This window comes from Lytechinus variegatus, chromosome 10 (assembly GCF_018143015.1).
Source record: "Lytechinus variegatus isolate NC3 chromosome 10, Lvar_3.0, whole genome shotgun sequence".
NCBI classification, from domain to species: Eukaryota; Metazoa; Echinodermata; class Echinoidea; order Temnopleuroida; family Toxopneustidae; genus Lytechinus; species Lytechinus variegatus.
Genome location: NC_054749.1, coordinates 5,427,252 through 5,436,489, shown reverse-complemented (window position 1 = coordinate 5,436,489; position 9,238 = coordinate 5,427,252). Strand labels below are relative to the sequence as shown.

At 39.2% G+C, this 9,238-nt stretch overlaps 2 long non-coding RNA genes across 2 annotated transcripts; one reads left to right on the top strand and one right to left on the bottom strand.

The window, feature by feature from the left end:
* The first annotated feature begins 329 nt into the window (after positions 1-329).
* LOC121422805 lies at positions 330-5,676 on the top strand. Its single transcript, XR_005971192.1, has 2 exons — positions 330-1,498; positions 4,588-5,676. It is a non-coding gene; the product is annotated as an uncharacterized LOC121422805 (long non-coding RNA).
* Positions 5,677-7,125: 1,449 nt separating this feature from the next.
* Positions 7,126-9,191, bottom strand: LOC121422257. The gene is made up of 3 exons (XR_005971140.1): positions 9,094-9,191; positions 8,327-8,628; positions 7,126-7,485 (listed from the first exon to the last, which is right to left on the bottom strand). It is a non-coding gene; the product is annotated as an uncharacterized LOC121422257 (long non-coding RNA).
* Positions 9,192-9,238: the final 47 nt, after the last annotated feature.

Here is a 9,238-nt window from a genome sequence, read left to right as displayed (position 1 = left end):
TTGGAACTTCAGTTATCTTAGTACTTTGCTTCTTATTCATGTTCTTCGGCTCGCTTGCATTCTCCAGTGATTAGAGAGAGAGAGAGAGAGAGAGAGAGAGCGAGAATGTGAACAGGTGTGGAAGCAAGGAGTGAATTCCTTGGTGGAAGTGAGCTGTGAGTGGGAGTGGCTGAAGTGACAAGAGTCGCAAAAGAGGATTAATTGACTGAGAGAGCAGTTGGGGGAGTGGTAAAGAGAGTTACGTAAGTTGGAAGAATAATGGAAAGCCGAAGAACTTGAATTTGGAATCGGAGTACACAATAATTAAGTTCCGTTTTATATAATATAGGCGGATTAATTTCGCGCATTACACCAAAAGTGATAGGGTCGACTTGGGGAAAGGCTTTTTTCGCCACGCGGTGTTTGACCAAAAAGGGGATAAAAAGGGAGTGTTTAGTTGACAAGGGGCAGTTTTTCGTTCCCGATTTGTTTTGCCGCCGTAGGCCATGTCGGTTTGATTTTTGTCTGTCGTCGGTCGTCCAGCCCAGAGATGCGACATTTATTATTATCCAGCATGTAATTTGACTTTGATTTAGAATAAAACCTGATACACAACTTAACTTCATCGAACTTGTCATTCTTTGACTCCCGTCTTTTTTTTTGTACGTGGGCAGCGCAAGACGGTGGGCGGCCACCGGCCGTCTTGCAAAGCTGTGCCGCTACAAAATTGGTAGTACGGATGGGGTCGGTCAACCGTCATCTTCAGCATGTTCGGGGAACGTTTTAGTCCTTCAGTCTGGTTTTACGCATAAACACAATGTTTATCGGACATTGAGATAAATTCAACAAGGAGAGCTTCACTTCATGTCACCGGTTCCGGCTTATTTTTTGTTCGAGGATGTGAATTGATATTATTTTAACTTTAACGTTGGAGAGAGAAATTCAGCTGCAGGGGTTGGATTGAGCCCCCACATCGCCCGGGTTTTCGACGTTGGGACCTTACATGTGCCGTTGAGCTCAGGAGAAAGAACCCTTCGTCCTGGGACTCACGCGTGGCTGCAATGTAGCGAGGAGTCGAGGGACCTGTGAAAACCACTGCAAATAGACCTGACGGGGTAGCATAGCTGGTTTCCACTAAAACCCTCCGGATTAGTTGGTACCGACGAAGTCTGGTGATTTCACATTACACTGCGGTGAGAGGAGTCGTTTAACTGCGCGAGAATCGTCTTGGAAGGGGCTGTAAAGGAACTCAGCAGGGCGATTGCTTTTCCTTTGGTCGTCTCATGAGGATGGATTGAGGTTAGGTACTGAAGGCCGCAGGCGCTAGTCCGGCTCGGGGAGTTGGACGCTATCGAGGAGCTCCGAGACATCGTTCTTCCAACCAACGCTTCGACACGGCCCTTCATCTTCGTCATCGACGTGGTGTGGTAGACCCTGTCTTCGATATCTTCGACGGTGGAAGCTGGCACTGTCGTTTGGAAGCCGATAGCCTTGGCGAGTGAAGCAGCAGGAGTCGCTGGTATGTAATGAAGCCCTTGTTAAGATTTTTCCAGAACAGTCATTCACATTTAATGTAGACTCTCATATTACAAACTATAAGATATGCTTGAAATGTATCTGAAAAGATATTATGAACTCGTTATCTTCTCAACATGACGATGTGTTAAGATATGTGTGTAGCTATGCAGTTTGTTATTATGTCTGTTTTGCATTAGTGTGCATTGGGATCTGAAGGAGATAGCACAAATAAATTCTGCAAATACCCCACTAGACAGAATATTAGTAAAAATTTAGATTCTGGTAGTGTTCTTTGGCAACACATGAAAATACATCTTCAGAAAATCTATATAGAATTTGCAGTCTTTTGTGCTTACCTTTATGTCAGACCCCCAATGTTTATTGTGATCTGGACTTACACATTTCACAATTTTAACTAAATGCCTTTTTTCCTAGGTTCTGCGTCTGGTTCGATTGGTTACCTTTCTCTCCCAGAGTTAGATAGTAGACTATTTAATAAGTGTGTTATAACTGAAGGTTTATCGTAGTTGAGGTTGCATCTCCTTTCAGTAGTATTCACATATACATAGTAAAATTATGGCTGAAAAGTTAGTTGAAGATTTAGTAACCGGTTTAACCGGAGCATTACAAGGGTGTAGGTTTACCCCTAGTGGTTGAAGTACCAAACTTGAGAGATTTTCTGGACAAGGTGGCATTTCCCTTACCGAATGGTTAGAAGAGATAGATCTTTGTGAACAATATCAAATCTCTGAAACTCAAAAAAGTGCGGCATAATCAGAGCAAATTTGGAAGGTGCAGCACGTAAAAAAGTTCTTTTTCGGGGAAATAAGATATTAAATTATTGAACTATTTCAAAAACATTTTGGAAAGAAACAAACTGTGCAATCTTTGCAGCAAGCCTTTTATGAAATCCAATCGAAGTCTGGTGTTTCTGACCAAGAAAATTTGTTAGGTCCCACTTTTTCTAATTTGTTTCCTTCCTTTTCACCTGAACAACTCATTCAAATGCAGAAAATGGACCCAGAACTGAGATTTGTGTGGGAACGGTGGAGTGCGCACTGGAAACCGGGGGATGAATTTCCCGCACGTTTTTCAGAACCGGATAGTTTGAAACAATGGTTATATCAATGGTCTAATTTTACTGTTAAAGATGGAATATTAGGAAGGAAGGTTCTTGATCCTTTATTTGGTAATATATTTCAAATTTTACTCCCACAGTGTTTGCGTAAAGAGTATTTTAGTTGGATGTCATGATGAATGGGGACATCAAGGTAGAAATAAAACTGAACAATTAGCTAGGTCAAGAGTTTATTGGCCTGGCATGGCTCGTGATATAGAATTTTATGTTAAAAGATGTATTAAATGTGCTAAGGCAAAGGAGATGCAGCCTCGGGTAAGAACCCCAATGAGACATCTAATGGCATTTAGTCCATTGGAAATTATTGCTATTGATTTTGTTAAGTAAGATCCTGGTAAGGGAGGATTTGAGGATGTACTTGTTATTACAGATGTATATACGAAATTAGCTCAGGCAATCCCTTGTAGAAATCAACACGCCTCAACAGTAGCTAAAGCTCTACAAGAGCACTGGTTCACAAAGTATGGAATTCCAAATAGAATTCATAGTGATCAGGGACGTAATTTTGAGGGTCAGGTGATAAAAGAATTATGTAGGCTTTATGGTATACGTAAGACTCGTACAACACCATATCATCCTGAGGGTAATGCTCAGGCTGAAAGATTCAATAGGACTTTATTTGGCCTAATCAAATCGCTGGATCAGCGTGATAGACGTAGATGGCCTGAATTATTGCCTCATCTCGTCTACATGTACAATACCACCCCCCACGAAACTACGAGGGTCAGCCCTTTTGCTCTTATGTTTGGTAGGAAAGAGCGTATTTAGATCATTTGTTGGGTGTGTCTGATGTAGAATGGGAACAAGACTTTGTTAAAGAACAAGCCGAGTTGGTTGAGAGGGCTCAAAAGGTTGTCAGAGAAAGGACCGACAAGTTAGCAGCCCGGAATAAGGCCCGAGCTGATGCAAATATCTCTGCAAGTCCCCCTCCCCTGGGCATAGGATCTCTTGTTTACTTAAAGAAGTGTGCTTTTAGTAAAAGACACAAGTTGGAGAATGTTTGTTTTGATGAATTATATGTTGATTGGATAAATCCTACTGAGGATATTTATCGTATCCGACCTATTAATGGAGGTAATCCAAAGATAGTGAATCGTAGGCTAGTAAGGAAAGTACCTTCTGAATCAGATGTGGTTGACCAAAATATGGAAGATTTTGGGTTATGAGAGAAGGAAAATCATTGCTAGCTACAAGGATTCTAGAAAAGCTTTCGAGGATGAATATGTTTTAGTACCAGAAAGAGTAACTACAGAAACAGTAGGGGAGAGTACTGGTCTAACCAGAGTACGGATGGGGGCGTACAAGTGGGCGTACCAGAGGCGGAACAAGTGTCGTCCAGATGAGATCTTAAAGACAAAATAAAGGCATTCATTCTAATCCATACAACTTACCTAAGTCTGTATTGGAAAAATAAATAAGTAAAAAATTAAAAATTTACCTTGGGTCTCTGGGCTGGACTCCGCCTTCAATTATTTATGACGATGACAGTTTTATTATTTGTGAAACGATTAGTAGGGAGTGGGGTAAGGAGCATGAATTTGGAAGTAGGTGGTAAATAACTAATATTGAGAAGTTTTGGAGAAGGGGACTCAACTTTGAAAGAATGGTACATAATACAAATACATAGGGATATGTTCTGGGTTTGGGAGCACCGTTCCCTGCCGGATGCACCCCATCATATTCTTGATGGAGTGCATCTAACAGAGAGGGGGAAGAAGCTATACCTACGTACCCTACGTAGAATAGTAAGTTTTTGTCAGACACATTTTTGGATTTAATTAATTTTTTTATTATTGTGGGATGAATGATGTACATCAGTGATTATGGGTTTTATATATGATTGCTTGGTTCTATTGATTGACTGGCCCAGTTTGGTTTGCCGACATGGATTATTTAATATATTTTGTGATATTAATTAATCTGTAAATATGTAATTATATTTGTCCTTATAGGAAAACTACATATCAGATGGCAGGATGGTGTCAAACGGAACTGGAGGAGGCATGGGATATCCACCTCTGATGGTAGTTTTGATATCATCCCAAAGTCTTGGTAAATGGTAGAAAACAGTAATGTTTGGGTTATTTTTTTGTCCATGTAATAGGACTTGTAAAATTTGAACAAATGAAAAAAGGGATTTTTTTAAACAATTGTTTATCTTTTTAATGTGGAGGTTTACCCTAGAGGTGCACTATGTCATCTGTTTGGAAGCAAAGGATGAATTGTACAAAAAAAAACACTGTAAAGTAATGATTCTGAAAGTATAACACATAAAATAATTGTAACTTTCAGAATAAGCGTCATTATTTGTAACCATAGCAGAGCGAGGTCTAACATGTGCATGCATGCTGTCCAATATCAAAATATTTACTGTTTATGATACATGTTCATGGTTGATAATGCCTGAAGTTGATTGTTCATGGTTTACAATTACAACCCATCCATTGATTAATGTTCAATTGATTAATAAACACTTTTACTAGGGCATTATACAAGTATGCTGATGCAAAATATTTTTAGTATCATTTTGGACATGAAACATGCACTTGTTAACTAAGGTTATTTATAGTTTTTTTTATAAGATGACCAGATTTACTGCTGTTGGTTTTTCATTTTGTAAGGTGGATACAGATACGGATATGGATAATTTTACTTTTCACATGTATCATTGCTATTATTACTACTGTACATGTATGTTTATGTACCTGTAGTATTTTGACGTAACTAGTTGTGCATAAGAGGTATAATGAAGGTTTAATAGATGTTTAGAGGTTGAATTTGTAACTTAACCTTTTAATCCATTTTTTCAGGGGTCTGGAGTGTTTATCTTTGAAGGGGTGATGTCATCGATGAAGCAGCAGGAAGCTTTGGTCATCCACTTCCCAATGCCTATACGTTGACATTCCCCTGATAGAAGCTCTCCAAATCCTATTTTTAATTGAAGAAGGTACAGGTACAATGTATATACATGCAATTTATTTGCCAAAAAGGGAAGATTTTGAAAGAACAATATTTGGCATAAATATAGAACGATGTTGAAATGTTTATATTGTTTATGAAAAATTGTAAGTGTCATGGATGGACGACCGTCAGTATCAACAAATCTTTTTTTCCTTATTTTTTGCGATCTTATGGAACAGATCGATTCAGTAGGGGAGAGTTATAGCGGGATGGAAAATAGAGATTTGTTTGTTTGGGTAAAGAAGTTCGTTCGCCTTCTTCCATTGTTTACATTCCTTAAAGGTGTTGATTTCGTTTGCTAGTTTTTCTGGGCCAGGCTAGCGATTGGAATGTGGAAGTGAAAGAGGGCAAACTGACTGGGTTGCTAGGCGTTTAGGGCTAATAGAAGTCCATTGGAACTTCAGTTATTTAATACTTTGCTTCTTATTCATGTTCTTCGGCTCGCTTGCATTCTTCAGTGATTAGAGAGAGAGAGAGAGAGAGAGAGCGAGAATGTGAACAGGTGTGGAAGCAAGGAGTGAATTCCTTGGTGGAAGTGAGCTGTGAGTGGGAGTGGCTGAAGTGACAAGAGTCGCAAAAGAGGATTAATTGACTGAGAGAGCAGTTGGGGGAGTGGTAAAGAGAGTTACGTAAGTTGGAAGAATAATGGAAAGCCGAAGAACTTGAATTTGGAATCGGAGTACACAATAATTAAGTTCCGTTTTATATAATATAGGCGGATTAATTTCGCGCATTACACCAAAAGTGATAGGGTCGACTTGGGGAAAGGCTTTTTTCGCCACGCGGTGTTTGACCAAAAAGGGGATAAAAAGGGAGTGTTTAGTTGACAAGGGGCAGTTTTTCGTTCCCGATTTGTTTTGCCGCCGTAGGCCATGTCGGTTTGATTTTTGTCTGTCGTCGGTCGTCCAGCCCAGAGATGCGACATTTATTATTATCCAGCATGTAATTTGACTTTGATTTAGAATAAAACCTCATACACAGCTTAACTTCATCGAACTTGTCATTCTTTGACTCCCGTCTTTTTTTTTGTACGTGGGCAGCGCAAGACGGTGGGCGGCCACCGGCCGTCTTGCAAAGCTGTGCCGCTACAGTCATGTGACGTGAAACTCATGCAGGATGTTCAGTGATACTTGATTAACCTTATGTCCAAGTTTCATGAACTAGGTCCATATATTTTCTAAGTTATGATGACATTTCAAAAACTTAACCTCAGGTTAAGATTTCGATGTTGATTCCTCCAACATGGTCTAAGTTCATTGACCCTAAATGACCTTTGACCTTGGTCATGTGACATGAAACTCTAATAGGATGTTCAGTAATACTTGATTAACCTTATGGCCAAGTTTTATTAACTAGGTCCATATACTTTCTAAGTTATGACATCATTTCAAAAACTTAACCTCAGGTTAAGATTTGATGTTGACGCCGCCGCCGCCGTCGCCGCCGCCGTCGCCGTCGCCGTCGGAAAAGCGGCGCCTATAGTCTCACTTTGCTTCGCAGGTGAGACAAAAATGTTAAGCTAAAGTAAATAGTAACAATAAAATTGAAGAAATGCAATTTAAATGTCTCTCAAATGTTGCATCCTATTGCAGTGATAAATAAGATAATGCATGTGATTTGTCAACAGTCTGAATCAGCTAACATGGCATGGAGGACAAATCCCAGAACATCAAGTGTGGATAAAGATAGGAGGTGATAAAGGGGGCACTTCCTTCAAATTAATGGTGCAGGTAGCAAATGTTGACCGTCCCAATAGCCTTCTAAACACACATTCAATATGTGTGTTCAGTGCCCCTGACTCTCCTTTTAACCTGACCGTGGGACTTGATGGTATCACAAGGCAGATCCATGACTTGTCAACAGCTTCTTGGAGGTAAGGTTCAAATTTCCTGGGAAACAAGAAAAAAAGAGACAGAGAAGGGATTAGCAGCGAAAGCTGGAGGGGGTCTTAATTTTTCTTAATTTTCAACTCAGATTATGTTAAATAGTTGCAAGCAAAATGTGTATTTCTATAAACAGTCTTGATGAAAATGGGAGCCATGCAATGAATTAAATATTGAAATTCCTTATGTTTGGTTACAGAGGGAAGCAGATTGTGATTTTCCTTTTTGGAGATTATGAATTTCTCACTAGAGTATATGGATTGACAGGCCCAAATGGTGAGTATTATCATGGACCTACTCTTATTTTTCTGCATCAAGTCTTGATATTCTTTTATCCTGTCAAAATCATGTTTAATGACCTTATTCACAGACATTAAGATGGTGCTGACCCTCATATTCCCACAGTTAAAAGCTTGTCCAATTGTTTACTCTATTTCTTTGTTTTTCATGTCTTCTATATCATATCCCAGGAACACTGCTGCCTCTTCTGCACTGTTACCAAGCAACAGATGACTCTACCTCAACTAGACCAACCCCCCCAGCAGAGGACACTTCAAACTATGAAGGAGTCCTTGGAAAAATACAAAAATAAGCCCATTGCAAAGGAATGCAACAATGTGATCAGAAACCCCATCTTTAACGTTCCTTTAGATAGGGTAAGTCTGTATGGATCAACGTTTGTAATTAGATGAAAAACTATTGAATGTCACTTTTAGATTTCTTACCAATAAAAGAAAATCACATTTTGAGTACACATACAAAAAAAAATAAATTGTTATTTGGTAACGGAAGTAGGTGGTTATTGTGTAGCTATCTTGAAAAGCTATGTTTATGTTGACTTGTTTACCTTCTCACTACAGGTGTGTCCCCCGGGACTGCATATGTCTCTCGGGATATTTCTCAAACATCACACAGCGATGGAAACAGAGTGCCACCATCTTGACCTCCAGATTGCAGAGAAGTTGGGACAGAGAGAGAGAGATGTTGACTGTGAAACTGGGCAGAAATTTAGAGAGGCAGTGCATCATGCCCATCTGCAGAGCAAGAAGACAGATCTTGAGAGGGAGATAGCAGATCTGAAAGACCAGTACAGTATGATTGGCCTTCTGTACAGTGATGCCGATCCGCCTGCAATACTTCTAGAAACAGCTGCCGAGAAAGAACAGGAGAAGAAGGAAGTGGTAAATAATAATTATGAAGAAGAATTGGTTAAAGAAGACAGTTTTCAACACATTGGTTTATTATTCTAAACTACTAACTTCAGAGTATATCTTCTGAAATGTAAGAGTTAATGTATATAACATATCAAATATTCAATATTATAGCATTTTTTTTTCAGGAAAAAGAGCTTGCCAAAACTAAACAAAGCTTCCCTATTGAGAGTGGGCCAGTAGTTGCGTCACTAGACAAAACACTAAAGAGCATACGTGTACATCCGCAGGCGTATCATGGTAAAGCTTTTGTTGGAAACCATGTTCATAAGTGCTTGAAGGTGAGTAAAGATAATTTCTTTTAAAAAAAGTTTGTCTTCTAAAATCATGTATTTCCAGAGTCAATAGATTACTGTAATGATGATATTAGTAGAAATATTTAACTTCAAATATGTGTACTTACTGCTTGAGTTCCAACATTTCTTGTCAAGTCCAGAACGTTTATTTGACTAAACTTGGGAAGCAATTAGGTTCTTCCAAGACAGGGTTGACTTGCTTAAAAACTGCCTGCAAGATCGAAAACATTTGTTAGTGTATTATTATTTTTT